The sequence below is a fragment of the Amblyomma americanum genome, chromosome 9, assembly GCF_052857255.1.
Source record: "Amblyomma americanum isolate KBUSLIRL-KWMA chromosome 9, ASM5285725v1, whole genome shotgun sequence".
Taxonomy (NCBI): Eukaryota; Metazoa; Arthropoda; class Arachnida; order Ixodida; family Ixodidae; genus Amblyomma; species Amblyomma americanum.
Window position 1 is genome coordinate 105,661,230 of NC_135505.1, and position 15,034 is coordinate 105,676,263.

Sequence of the window (15,034 nt, forward strand, 5' to 3'; positions counted from 1 at the left end):
AAATGAAAAGAAAACGCAGACTTCCTTGAACTATGTGATGTCGCCGATTTGTCTTTCCTGTTTATGTCTGCGTGGTGACTGAAGAGAAGCTTCGTCGCAACCGGCTTTCGATAGACAGGCTATCATTTATCGCAGATGATACCGAGCCCTTTCTACGACACCGACAAAGATGAAAACGAATTATCCGGCCGACGTCGACAGTTGAGTCGGCAGTTCACTCCAGTGCGGCCAGTGCGCAAGCTTCTTACTTTCCGTATAAAGCTGAGAGCGCTGCAGTACGGTAGCGCAGAAGCACTGTCGCTTTTTTTTTTCAGACTTCACGGGATTTCTTTAAATGCTGTAAAAAGGGCGACACAAGTTCTAGCATCCACATCAAATGAAACGGAACAAAACGAGTGAACTGCGAGAACAATCAATCAAAAATAATAACGGCGGAAGAGGAGATACAGGTGTGGCCTATTAACACTTTTAGAGAGATACCTTCACACCATCGATGCGAACCGCCCAGGTATTCTGCCTCCTAGTTTAATATCTTCCAGTTTTGCACAGTTGGCGTTTCAGTTCTCTTATTCGCGTTTCATTTGAAGCTGACAGTACAGTATTACAAACACTGCACACCGGTTTTGGACCCTCTTCAGATCATCACGAAGTGCTTTTCGGCCTAATATGAATAAGAACAATTTCTGAGTAATTATTGCAGCTAAATTACTAAATTGATTGAATTTAAATATACTCTGATTAGCACGAAAAAAGCAATCTGGGCTGGTTGGTGCTGTGTCGTCTTTCCTGTCGCTGCTTCTGTGCGTTCTTGGTGCCCTGTTCATCCACCGGATGAACTTTTCAGTTGCTCCACACGAGAGTAAATACGCTTAGCAAGTGCGACGCAGTTGTTTTAAAATACTTGTTAAGGTATGGTTTGGTTTATGGGGGTTTAACGTCCCAAAGCGACTCAGGCTATGAGGAACCCCGTGGAGAAGGTCCCCGGAAATCTCGACCACCTGATGTTCTTTTACGTGCACCCACATCGCACAGCACACGGGCCTCTAAAATTTCGCCTCCATCGAAATTCGACCGCCACGGCCGGGATTGAACCCGCGTCCTTCGGGCCGGCAGCCGGGCGCCACAACCACTAAGCCACAGCGGCCACTTGTTATGTAGAACGCCCTGCACACTGACCTCAAGTTGTGTGCGGAGTAAAAACATTAGAATGTGTCGATATCCTCGTTCTCATTTATCAGAATTTAAAACATGTGCTATTACAGCTGCGGGCGTTTAAATCAAATACTGAGACTCGACCAAATGCAATTAGTCTTTCTTTTATTTTCAAAGTAATTGATAGTGGTTCTTTATCAGTATTAAAACCCAAAAACTCATCGCGCGTACAAAGGCTGCACGATTCGATCGCTTCGGAACCGTCAAATCAAGAGGCCTTAATATGCTGAAAATGCTCACCGGATACGGTCTAGCGGCTTTTAGTGCTAAGGCACTACTTCACGATGTCCAACCTGCTCAGCGGTTTGTGTGTAGGTTGACTTTGAGAGTTGCCTTGCACAAACCATAAATAAACAAAATATTACTGCGTCTGGGATTCGAACCCGCGGTGGAGCAAACATATCAGCTTCGCTGGCAACTGCACGACAGCAATAGGATCTCGCAGCAGCCATTAAATGGCAGCACACCCTCACGCTGTGCATTTCACATCGTCTAGTTCATCATCTAATACTACCATCAAACTAATAATGAGCTTTGATCTATGTGGCGGTAGTGACAGAAAGATGTGCGCTGCATGCGTTGACGCGGACAACGTTGTGGCAGAAACAGGGCACTTGATTAAAAAGCGTTGGCGTTGACGACATTTCTGCACAAACATGACACTAAAGCTTAGGCAATTGGCGCACATTGGGTAAATTAGCATTGACGATGAAAAAGCTGAAGGCACGCATAAATGGCTCTTTGGGTCAGTGGACACCTCAATCGCGCTTTTACGTACGTAGTGTAGGTGTCCACCTGCAAAAAACTGCGCTATCGCACAATATTTTGTTGTTAGCAATATCAAACCGCAAGGCAAATTGAGAATAGCTTTGCTTCATATTGCAACTTCATATTGTGTTATTTACGGTTTTCCCCTGTAAAATGCGGCCTGCATTAACAGCGCAAACAACAAAAAAGAAAAAAAGAGAAACGAGCTTGCACAGACTGAGACAATGCGACACCCGCGACATTTGTTGGATTTTGGTGACCGTTAAGATAATCTTATAGCGTCAATTATCTCAGCCCTTGCCAGAAAATAGCGGTAATTGTCCGCATAAAATGCCGCCACAAAAATGCATGGCCGGCGACCCAATCGTGATTTAGAGCGCGAGAATTCTTTATGTGCTACTTCCGGAACCAGACGCCACTTAGAAGGTATAAAATCTATTTGCTCAGGTAGGCTGGAAAGAAAAAAATGGAACTTGGCCGTAGCAAAAACTGTAAGCGCAGTTGCAGTTTTTCGACTTTGTTATCGCTCTATACTTTACAACAAGAAATTTGTGGAAAATACGCGTGTTGACGGGACAAGCATTCCTTCAGACGCACCTTCGGGAGTTTATAGTTTCTGTATAACAAATTTTTGCAGGCTACAGTACAGCCTATTTGCCAAATAAGCTTCTACGGTAGCGATTTCAAAGCAACGGGATAGCCCCGTCACGTGGCGGCGAGAGCACATCAAGCATTATGTGATGAAGGAGAAACTAAACAGGCAATTTGCTAATGGAAACTGAACTCCAAAATTATTAAATAAATTATTTCATTTCCTGGTAACTAACACTTATCACAGCAGTTTGGAGCTGTCTGTATGCTATGGTGGGCAATTTCAATTTCAAAACACCTGCCGACCGTCATGCACCTCTCCAGCCGAAAATGTTTATGGGTAACCACCTATTTCCCTAGGGTGCTATTTAGTGCCATCTGCATTTTTTACACGTGTTTCTTCGTTGCTCTAGTGTTCCGTTAAACATAGGTTTGTCGGTCGCAGTTTTTGCGCTATAAAACAAAAATATGTCCAAAGTAGGCTAGTTTTGCACATGTGCCGAAGCAAAGCATGCGCTGACGGCCGTGTACTGAGAACACTGACAGGAACAAAAAGAACATTCAAAGCCGCGTTATTGTGGCGTGTGCTTCTGCACTGGATATGTTTCTGTAGCTGTGGCCGCCTGAAATTCAGGTCAGGGCACAGATGATTTATATCAGGCGAATGAGGAAAAAGCCCTTTTTAAATACGCACGAAAAGAGGTTCAGTACTCCTTCGTTAAAACAATTTGAATGTAATGATCTGAAACTATCGGTAGTCTCAAAGGTAAGAATAAGCGGAGTGAATTTCTTCGCGAGCGACGTGAAAATACGGAGTCCGTCAACTGCACGTTTAATTAGGGTTGGTTCTTCTCTCCTTGGAAGTAGAGTTCTTTCCTGGCCTAGTGATAATGGCGCACCGTGGCACTTTTTTTACCCCATTTTTACCCCAAAAAGCCTGTTTTTGAAGATTTCTGAAAGTCTTTTCTGAAACGCCTGATATATATGTTCATCACAGGAGCGCAATTTGCACAGAGGGTGTGAAACATGCATGGACAGCAGCCCACTTAATGATGTAGTCGGTGCTAAAGTACGTGACTAATTCTCACCCACTGAAACCTCCGCACAAAGCACAGGTGCACACGGTGCATACAATTGGCCTGAGGCTCAGATTGTTCTCGTCGTTTATTCCTTGCGACTTTGCCCTTTCCAGTTACTATTATTTTTCATGTTGCCTTGGTGTCAAGGCCAATACAAAATACATCTTCTTGTAAGCGAGAATTCATCCAGAGTTTTTGTGGGGAAAAGAAGCCAAGCTAATTTGGATTCCTTTTATGGGAAAAGATCCACTAGTGCCTTCAGACAGAACTTCGGCTCTGTACAAGTTGTTTTTATCCCTGGCTATCTTTTTTTCTGTTTTCCCACTAATTTATTTTCTCTTAATTTGTACATTCCACTCAATACCGCGTGTAGAAAACGAAGGCTGTGCCTACTTGATACAAAGACTTTAGTTGCAGCATTATCCCACTCATCGTCGACATGATGATGATGGCGCTAGACTATTTTAAATAAATGGTAGGGTTAGGGCTACAAGATGAAGGTTAGGGCTACGAGATAAACAGTGTATGAGGGCAACGACCAAGCGAGCCATTGTGGAGAGCCCTGTACTGCTTAGCATCCAGAAAATAGTTATCGGCATACAAGCGATGAGGACAGCACACTCTATTATAATGGCTGAACTCCTGCTTAAGCTGACCGCCTTCTCTTCACCAAAATATTTTCAATTCGATGCACGGAATTTCACAGGTAAGGAAAGATGCGGAGAAGGAATGAATGCCGTGGCATTTATAGGTTTCTGGAGAGTTTAACGTCCAAAAGCGACTCAGGCTATGAGGGCCGTGGCATTTAAAAAGAAGGAAAATGCTCAGGATACGTTTACCAGCGTGCAACGCCAGAGTTAGCGACAGCTGTTAACAGGGGCGAATGTCGCCTTTATTGTTTATTGTAGCGACAGCTACATTACACTAGCATTTCGAGCCTTCGTCGTGGCGGCGCCGGAACGCTGTCACGTGGTGGGTCACGTGGTGCGCAGCAGCTGCCGGCGACGCGGCACCGTGGCTCATCACGTGGTTCGTCACGCGGCCCGCCACGTGGTGAGGAGCAGCAACTGCCACAGCTGTGCGCATGCGCCGTGTCAAGTGGGACGAAGATGAAGAAGGAACGCCCAGCGAAACGGAGCGGTGAATGACTGACTTTGCATTTCGACTGAGCAAGTTCCACTCGGCCAGCTGTAGTTTTGGCGTCACTCCAGGTTTAACCAGAGCTAAACCGCCACCAATTTTTTTTGTCCTCTTCTTTGGTGAAGTATGCGTGACGTTCCTATGCTCTCACTCATGACGTCAGTATTTTATTTCTCCACCTTGGGGCGTGTCAGTACCCTTTTGTCCTCTCCGGCATATGTCTGTAATTGAAATTTGGTTTAAACCCGCTATACGTCAGTGGTTTCAGCAACGCGGTATTTTACTTATTACTTTTCTAAGAGTCAAATATTTCCTGTGTTCGGATCACTGAGCGCGGCGCTGGGATGACATCATGGGTGACGCCACCGCATACTGGCGAATCACCATGCGATCTGCCTGTGTTTCAGCTAGCGCACTGCCGTGACTCAGTGTTATTATTGCGTGCACGCTGACATGATTGATACCTTTGAACATTTCTGCCCTGAAAGGCGAGATTAATGTAGGTGCTTCTAGACGTGGTAACGGTTCGTGAGAAAGGTTCCTGCTGGGAGAGGGGACAGCTCGGGCTACTGCAGCCATCAGAGAGGCTTCGGCCTATTGCTGCCCCCGTATCGAAGTGCTCATGAAAGATCAGCCAATATCTGGTTGCTTTCAGATATATATCACGGTAGTCGCATATAGAAGTATGGGTTAGATTAAGCTACGTGAAGTTAGATAATTGTCACGTAGCCGGGAATATATCACCGTGCTGCTGCCTGCCATTTGGTAATGCCTATACGCGCAAAAAAGTATAGGACGTAAAGACTTTATGGAAACCCATGTTACCATAACAATCGCACGCCTGGCAACTGACACTGGCCACATGGGAGTTGCTGCTCACGTGATGTCACTTAAGCGGCCACGCTACTGTATCCATGGGGCAGACTTCATGCGCCATCTTTCGCTGTAACAAAAAAAAAACTGAGGGAAAATTCTCAAGGTTATCGTGATCACCAGGGGTGTATATGTGGAATACTTACCCGGATGGAACGAACACAAATAGCACAAGCTCACAGTGAACCTCCTTGTTGTATGCTTCATAAATAAGATCAGCCAAACCGCAATTTTTTCCACTAGATTAACACTGAAGTTATCTATGACCACCAACAGCGGTGCTGCGCACATCATGACTCTACAAAAGCGGCAATCTTACCGTGAATCAGACATAGAAACTTTTGCAAGAAATATCTTAACTTTTTTTTTTCAAGGCAGCCCACGGCGTTCTACTACATACGTTTTAATATGCTCTGGTGCATACATACTTGAGTAAATCTTAAGCACACTAGTCAAGTATGAAGCATTCGCCATTTGCGGCAACAACATCTGAAGAAAAAGTGTGCTTAGTGGCATGGCGTGAGCGGAACGTTCAAAGTTACCAAGCTATCACACCAAAGTACGGATATTTTAGTGGTTCGGTGCGTGCGCATCAGTAATGCTATGGTTACGTTATGGTACGGCGGTTCCGGGCTTACCAAAGTGGGCAGCGAAATCTACTCTTGAAAATATAGTTGCCTGAGTGCTACGGTATAACCCTTCCTAAGATAGCCCTAAGATAACCCTAACCCTAGGATATGCCTAAGATAACCCCTCCCTCTTTCGTTTTTTGCCATCTCAGAAGCGTCTTTTTTGAACTGCGTAATTTTACAGGTAGACCAATTTGTTCTTAACAGCGAAGAGTTAGAAAAGTTGCTTGAAATGTCAAGCAATTGCTCCCGATGCCAAAAGAAGGAAGTAGAAAAGGCAGCAGCGCATTCTGGGATGTAGCTTGAAGGGAGAAAATCAGGTCCTCTCATCCACCTGCCTTGCTACTGCCTATGAGACCATGGTCGTAAATAAGAAGGTTAGATTGACGACTTTCTATATGAGTATTACTGAACGTAAGGGGCTTTTACGGGCTACCCCTGCCGCATGTGCATGATGCCCCAGTAGCAATGAAAAGTAATAATCTTTCGAAGTAAATTACACGGAGGGTATTGTACGTCATTTATCCTTTTTCAGTGGAACCCATTAGAAGAGCCATTACTGGCAAATTATGGCTTTGGCAATCGCAAAGAGAAAAGGCGACTAATGAAGGAAAGAAACTTGCGTTTAAATATCGAAGTTGCCCGCCCCAGTGAATCAGTGGCTTTGGCGTTCGACTACTGATCTCATGGACGCGGGTTTAAATCCTGGCCAACGGTAGGATTCTGATAGGGATATCATAAAAAAAGAGTGCTCCAGTGCTGTGCGACATCAGCGCTCGTTCAAGATATTAATGTGGTCTAAATCAGGATCTTGAGCTGCGTCGTCTACCAGTCTATGTGTCACTTCTTGAAGATAAACCCCAAAATTTCTAATTTCCTATCCGGTGATTGATTATTGTTCGATGCGCAGAGTTATAATAGGGAACTCGTTGTATTTAAAGCACAAGTCTTATCAGCCTATAGATGACTACCTAGGTTGAAGGCTAAAAGCGCCGCAGGTTCTGATGACATTGTTTTGACCAAATAGCATAGGAAATTTTTGACGAAAACATTTTTTGATGAGTCCCTTATTGTAACCGGTTATCTACCGGCTATCATTCGTTGCAAACTACAATTATTTTTACTCGTCTAGCCACCAATTATAATAATGCATATTTACGACTTCTAATTTCTACGGGCAAGGCTTGGTTCAAACGGAGCAAACGTTTTGTGCACTGAAATCACAACAAAATTATTATGACAGCACTTATACAAAACACAGAATACTGCCAGCCAACTCTTCAGTTATCATGCGTGCCTTTTCGTGCCTGCGTTTTCTGTGCTCCTACGCCTTACGACGAATCAAACACGCGGAAAAGTTAAGATTAAGCACTGGATTCCAATTGCAGGGCTCTAAAGGGTTAAGGTGTACGGCACGACATTCGTCGCGAAATGTGAAAATCCTTTTCAACTTGCTTCCAACCACAAGTGAATGCTTTTCATAGATCAGATTGATTACCGTTCGTTCGGCGCTGGTTTTGTTTTGCAACAAGAGCGCTGAATATCTACGATAGACTCCCTGGTTCGTGCATAGAATGTGCGATCACGTTGCCGTCACTTTAACCGAAACCACGAAAGCCGTCCATGGCTCACTTTACAGGAACCCTTTTTTTTGTCGGCGTGCTTTTAGTGAATGAGGTACCGGTATCGATACCTTAATGTAAATGAAAAGAATGGTTGCAAAATAAAAGGTATGTTCTTTCATTCCTGCACGAGTATCTGCGTCTTACTAGCAATTCAGAATGCTCATGCAGCTATTCAAATTGCTAGAATCGCAATCGTCATCAGCCTTCGGAAGAAAAGGTTACACAGTGAGATGCCTCAGGTCCTGATGTTCGGGTTTGGTTTTATTCCGTGCCGATCTTTCTTATTAGTGAAATTGGTGTATTTTACATACTAGAAAAAATATCAGCGAGATGATAACACTATTACATAGTCTTTCAAGACTGATGTACGAGTAGTTAATTAACAGCCAATGCTATAATTTTCTCCACCTAATAACCAGTAGGCGAAACTGGATTGGCAAACTCAACTGACCCTCGGTGTTTGTAGCGGAAAGGCTACAAAGTCTGCAGCTGCAACGAAACCTCTTTCTCCTGAGCTGCAACTGAACCACGCCAGTTTAACCTCAATCACTACTAAACTCAAGTGAAAGCAAACGATCTGTGAACATTAAGGAAGCACCGGGAAGAGGGAGTTTCAAGAAGCAGTTCTTATTTTTTCTTGGGTCGCTATATACAGCAGCAAGAAAGCCACAGTTCAGACACTCGCGTTACAAGAAGCGGGAAGCCGAGCTTGCTGAATGCGTCGTTAACAAAGGTCAGTGGGCACGTGGCAGTCCTCACCGGGACAAGTGTCATTATGATATTATCTCCGCGTGTGCGAACAGTTCGCACAGCTGGACTCAAGCGAGTGCGCTGTGCTACAGAATAGTGTTCATATTTAGTGCACATGTGTTTCCGACTATCACAAGCGAGCATTCCTCGCATTGCTGCTGAACGTAGGACAAACTTCTCGCCGTCACGAGCCGATGTCAGGGTGGTACAGGTAAAAGGACGAATTAAAAGAGAATAATCTGCCAAGGACCTGAATGAAATTTCATCATGCTCTGCAAGGTCTCATTTAAAATGAGTCTCCGCCGCAACACACGTTGGACGAGGGCAATCTGTCATCATCATCAGCTTATATGGCTCTCCACAACTGAAAGAAGGCTTTTCACAAAACTTCTGTCGAAGCCTGGTTTATGGCCGTTCCACTTGTATCTCTCCCAGAAACTCCAGCTTAATGAACGTAACCACAGCACATCTCAGAACTTCGAGTGGTCGGAAAGCAAAAACATTGTCCAGGGCACTTTTCAAGACTGAATTTGCTCTTCGCTGAATTCGCTCTTTGGGCGCATTCCATTAGATTTCATGTCAGAATTAGGAAGGAAAAATATCCTAGTAGTGCGCCAAATTTCTCAGCAACAAGAAGACAGTCTTGAGGAACTACGAATGATGGGTTAGAAGGTAAATATGTGGCGGATGCTGGAATGTTTCATGCCGGGAATGCTGCCTTTTTAAAGAAATATTTGGTGTAACATCGGGCCTGTCATGACACAGAGAACAATCATAAGTTTTCAGGACAATTTAAGAATCACTAGGAAATTAAGAGAATTTCCTTAGAAAAAACAATTTTCTGCTAAACATTAAAGACAGCCTCCAAAGGCCCGAACCCAGCTACAGATGGCGTGGAAGGAGAAAATGGTTGAGTTGATGCCAGTGCGGAAACCTTTACTCACGACCGCCTTCAACCCACCTCATTGCGCGACAGTAGCTTTCTATGCAGTTGCGCAGAGCGTCCTCTAATCCTTTTTAATGCGATATCATTCCGATTGTTGTCTTACAAAACCACTGTGTCGAGAGGGTCGTGACGTCATCAGCAACGCCAAGTTTGAAATTCTGAGAAGGATACTGTTGGAGTCATTTTCATTGGTTTACGGGGGCTTAATGTACCAAGCCACTCAGGGTACGAGGGATGCCGTGGTGAAGGGCTCCGAACATTTCGGTCGCCTGGGGTTCTCTAACGTGCACTGATATCGCACAGTACGCGGTTCTCTAGAATTTCGCCTGCATCGAAATTCGACAGCCGCGGTCGGAATCGAACGCGCGTCTTTCGGGTCAGCTGCCCAGTGCTATATCAGCAGAGCCACCTCAGCGGCTGTACATTCCAATCGATTATCCTATAAGGTTATTACGCCGATTCACTCGTCCGCCTTAATCCGCGTGAATCCTCGGCAAAATACTGTAATTCACCCATAGACCCCCACTAATCCAGCTTAATTCGCCAACTAGTCACCATTAATCCACCTGAATTATTCTTCTGGGGTGGCCCAAGTCCAAAATTTGCGAGTGGGTCAAAATATAAATGATATAACATTTTCTCCTCCAAGAATGTAGTTGGGAAAGCCCCCAAGTTCGTTTCGTCAATATCACCTTAAAAATGAATCTGGGATGAGGCAGATACGGCGATAAGCACTGAGACACATCTCGCCGCAGCCCAGCAGATAACTCAGTCTCATAGCCATTGCTCTGATGTTATTTAAAGTATTATCATTAATATATGCGATTAGTGATGATTAGGATGTTTAGATCTCTTGTCCAACCCTACTGAAATGTTCCACACGAGTATAGAATTACGAGATCATGGAGTCCGTGTGATATAGAAAAATATTATTATGGACATCCACACGTTTTCTGTATTTAATTATTCACGCAGGGCTATGAAAACATTTTATGTCAATAGAAACATTGTGCTTGCATATAAAATAATTTCATAAGATTTTGTAAGATTTTAGCTCATGTATGAAACTCTCCAAAAAATATAGACGCATGGCACCTCAAAATTTTAAATTTATTTCTTGATGCCATAAAACTAAATCGATGTTTATTTCCCATATTCTGCAGAGATAAATAAAGTGTCTAAACATGGTTCGATGCGTAGGGCATGTAAACCACGTGAGAAAATACAAATTCTAAAGTTAGAAAGACTTTCGCGGCATGTTGAACCATCAATTACTCAGTCAGGTGATCCGAGTAAATATATGTAAGGTAGAGCTTTGCACGACATCTTTGAATGACATTTCTGTCAGGAAGTTTAACGAAAGCGCTTGTTATTTTAAAAAATTAATTTTTAAGCTTAACCACCGCACACTGCACCGCAATCGGTTTTTACTACACTACACGCCGCCTCCGCAGCTAAGCACAGATGCACTGTTCCTCTGCCATAATGTGATGGTGTGCTTATTTATTTATTTTTTCCTCAAAGGTCCTCAAGGAGCATTACATGAGGGGTGGGCTAAAAGGGCAATTAGCATGAATACAGATGATCTTCGATGGCGGTTTTGAATTTGCTGAAGTCGATGATGGTTGGCACTTCGTATGGAAGGTCATTCCAGTCTGGGGCTGTTTTCAGTAAAAAAAAGACTGTTGATATGTTTCGTCGCGGGCTTTAACGGGGTAGACGGTGTTAGGGTGACAATTACGGAAGATACGATGAGCGTGTGCGATAGGAATAACTTCTTGATTAAAGGTATGGTAAAATTTATGATATAAGGAAAAACGGGCGATGTTGTGTCGACAGGCTAATGTGGGGAGATTAAGCTGGAAGTTTAGTGCGGAAACGCTAGCGTGATATGAAAAATGAGAGCAAATGAATCTTGGGCGATCTGCTCAAGGGCAAGTTTGTGAAAGATAAAACCGATGTTGCCGCCTACCAGTAGCAACATGGCATCGGTGGTAACTACAGGCAGTCCAAACATCGCTGCAGCCTCACTCCTTACGTGGAAGAAGGAATAGATTCCTCAATGCTGGAGGCCACATGAAAACGCTAGCAAGAAAAAAAAACATAACAAAAACGCTACCATGTTCAAGTCGAGGAATAAATTTTACCAGCCGAAAAAAGACGAGGGACAAGAGGAGAAACTACACAGGACAAGGCTGGACTAACAAATGACATCTTTATTGTGCACATTCCTTCGAGTAACCGTCACGCATACGCCAAGCCACAGCAGACAACCTACTTGGCGCATGCGTGACGGTTACTCGAAGGAATGTGCACAATAAAGATGTCATTTGTTAGTCCAGCCTTGTCCTGTGTAGTTTCTCCTCTTGTCCCTCGTCTTTTTTCGGCTGGTAAAATTTATTCTTCGACGTGTCATACCAACTGGCCCGCCATTCAGCCTTGCTTCAGTACCATGTTCAAGATCCACCATCAGTCTGAGTACCATTACTGATGCCAGTGTACCTCGACGAAAAGAGTATAGGGCTCGTAATATGAACATCCGAAGCTACACTCCTGACCAGAACAGCACTCTGTGGGCAGAAAGGAATGGAAGTGAAAAATGTATCGAGAGATCGTGCCGCATGCTCTTAGCGAAGCGGAGTTGGCTCCGATAACCTCGTGGTAGCTGTCGAGGGGGGACGAGGAGGGAAAAAATTTATTGGTGGAAACTCACCGAGACAAACCAGCTGGTTCTTCTACGTCTCCGTTTCCATACAAAATTCAAGCACTCACCCGTGCCCCCATAAGGGTTAAAATATTTTATCGGGGAAAAATTTAAAGCATGCCATTCATAGCCCTCTTCGTGCCGCAAGAAATTATTCAAAAAGGTAATGACCTGACTTGGATTTCCTTTGTCATTGTCAAGTGTGAAAGCTGAAGTCGTAGTACTGGGCGTAAAAACGGCTTAAACTGTCGCGGCATCAATGAAATTGCCAACTGGTCTTTCAACACCCAGACGTCCGCAGCATCCACTGCGAGCTCCTTACGTGTTGCCTTACTTGCAGCGCCGGTTTGCTGTGCAGTGAAGAGTGAGCATGGGGTAATGCCGGAGTAGGCAATGCGTGCTCAACTAACAAAACTTTTCTTGCTTAAAACACAAAGGGTTACGATTAAACTTTGCGAAAGAAATGCAACTGAATTGCTATAGCTCGAACACTTTGTGACGCACGAACCACCATCCCCTAAATTTTAGAAACCGATTAAAAACTCTCAAGCTAAACAGGAGAATATATTTCCAGCCATATAACATCTTTACCATAGAAGAGGACATATGTTGGCGACAAATAGAAATAAATTCAAAACCCAACCTCTATTCATACGTTTTGTTTTCCCGTAACGAGTGCTCAAAACATGCCTCTTGTGCACCAGCCACCCAACACTCTTCCACATTTTATAGGGTTATAGTGGCAAACCACCACAACTAAAAACAAAATGCTCATCTTTAGAGCAGTGCGAGGAAGCACTGTCTAGGAATTATCCGGAAGATCAGCACCAGCTCATCGACCGGATAAAAGCGGCAGCGGCAGCCACCAGCGTTCCGAATAAGAATGTTGATCACCGGCTCTACGAGTGCTCCATTTTGCCCAATAAAAATTTAATTTTTCAGTCTTAACAGCAAGCGTAGAAGCGCACGAAAGCAAAACTGGTCGGCGCATGGAGGACGTGTCACCAGCGACCTCTTATTTCGGGCAGCGTAAATGCGGACGGAATTCGGTAAGAGCTCGACATCACCGGGCGCCTCATTACTGGTCTTGTGCAGGGTCTTGAAACACGCCAGGCAAAATTTCATTGGGGAGTAGGACGAACAATTACCGCCTTCCTCGCTTCCACGCATCAACAGAAAAATTCATGCTGGTGTTGGAAAATTTGGCGTAACTGAGAGTATTTTTTTCAACAGTTTGCAAAGGAATATGCTTTATTCGTTGTCCGAAGCTCATGGCGATACAGAAGGAAGACATTGTAATGGAATATACATATCATATTAATTGCTACCTTTTCCGAACTTAACTTCAGTGCTGCAACATTGTCTGGCGGCTTTATCGCTCGTTAGTCTACAAAGTGTGCAGAATTACAAGCGATAGTTGACACTATATGGAAAACACTACAGCGGTGGTCACCCCCTCTCCCACCACACCACAAAAGCCGCTCTCGTTGATCGAGGAGCCCTAAAGTTTACGCGCTTTGCCGAGAGGAGTCTTTTATGTCACGCTTGAAAAACTCGGGAGATAGAATAAATGAAAGTCAGGTTGCACTTAATGTCCCCGGTGTTGCTTGGAGTCTTTTTAAAATTTTATGATTATTGGAGATTAAGTGTGAAAGTTTAAATGACTCACATTAAAATGAGTCCCATTAGTTTAAGCGAGTAAAGTTGACATTTACAAACAGATCGTAAAGCGCTTGTTTTGCCTTTGTCCCGCTTTTGTTGCGCTGTTCATCCACCATGAATCGTTTAAGTGACTCATCCCATCGACTCAATCTTCATTGATTTTGCTAAAGCCTTCGACCATGTTCCTCAGAATGGATTAATTTATAAACTTAATATATTGAATTTGTCATCTCAGGTAATGAACCGGATTGAAGATTTTTTTAAACCAATCTTTTTCAGTCGCTTATCATTAAAAAATGTTTCCGCTCTTGTCTCGGTGAAATCACGATGTCAGTGCACGTTAAAGAACTCCAGGTGGTCGAAATTTCCGGAGCCCTTCACTACGGCGTCCCTCATAGCCTGAGTTGCTTTGGGACGTTAAACCCTCGTAAACGAAACCAAACCTTTTTTCTCATGTACTTAAATGACTTGCATTATAACATCACCTCAAGTAATCGTTTATTCGCAGAGGACTGCGTCATTTACAGTTCCATTAAAAACCCTCTTTACCACAATTTCTTGCAGGATGATTTAACGGTATTTTTGATTATTGCACGCTGTGGCAAATGCAATGAAATATTCACAAAATTAAACTACTTATGTTTACAAAAAAGAAACAGGTTAATGAAAAGGAATTAACATTTACTAAAAAGAAACTAAAAAGAAAACAGAAACAGGTGCTTGATACATACTTCATTAGAGGCAATGGCATAGAACGTGTACCATCCATCAAATATCTAGGAGTTCATATATCTTCCAACCTTACTTGGGATGTTTGTACTGAATATTTTATTAAGAAGGCCGCTAAAACATCAGGTTTCCTGAAGCGTAACTTGTATCAAGCTAACGAACAAAAAAAAAGTTCTAGCCTGTCTATCTCTTGTCCGGTCCCAAGTTGAATACGCTTCCATCAACTGGCACCCTCATCAAACTTACTTATTACATTCCATTGAATCACTTCAGAGTAAATCAGCCAGGTTTATTGCCCACGATTATTCATTTCGAACCAGCGTAAA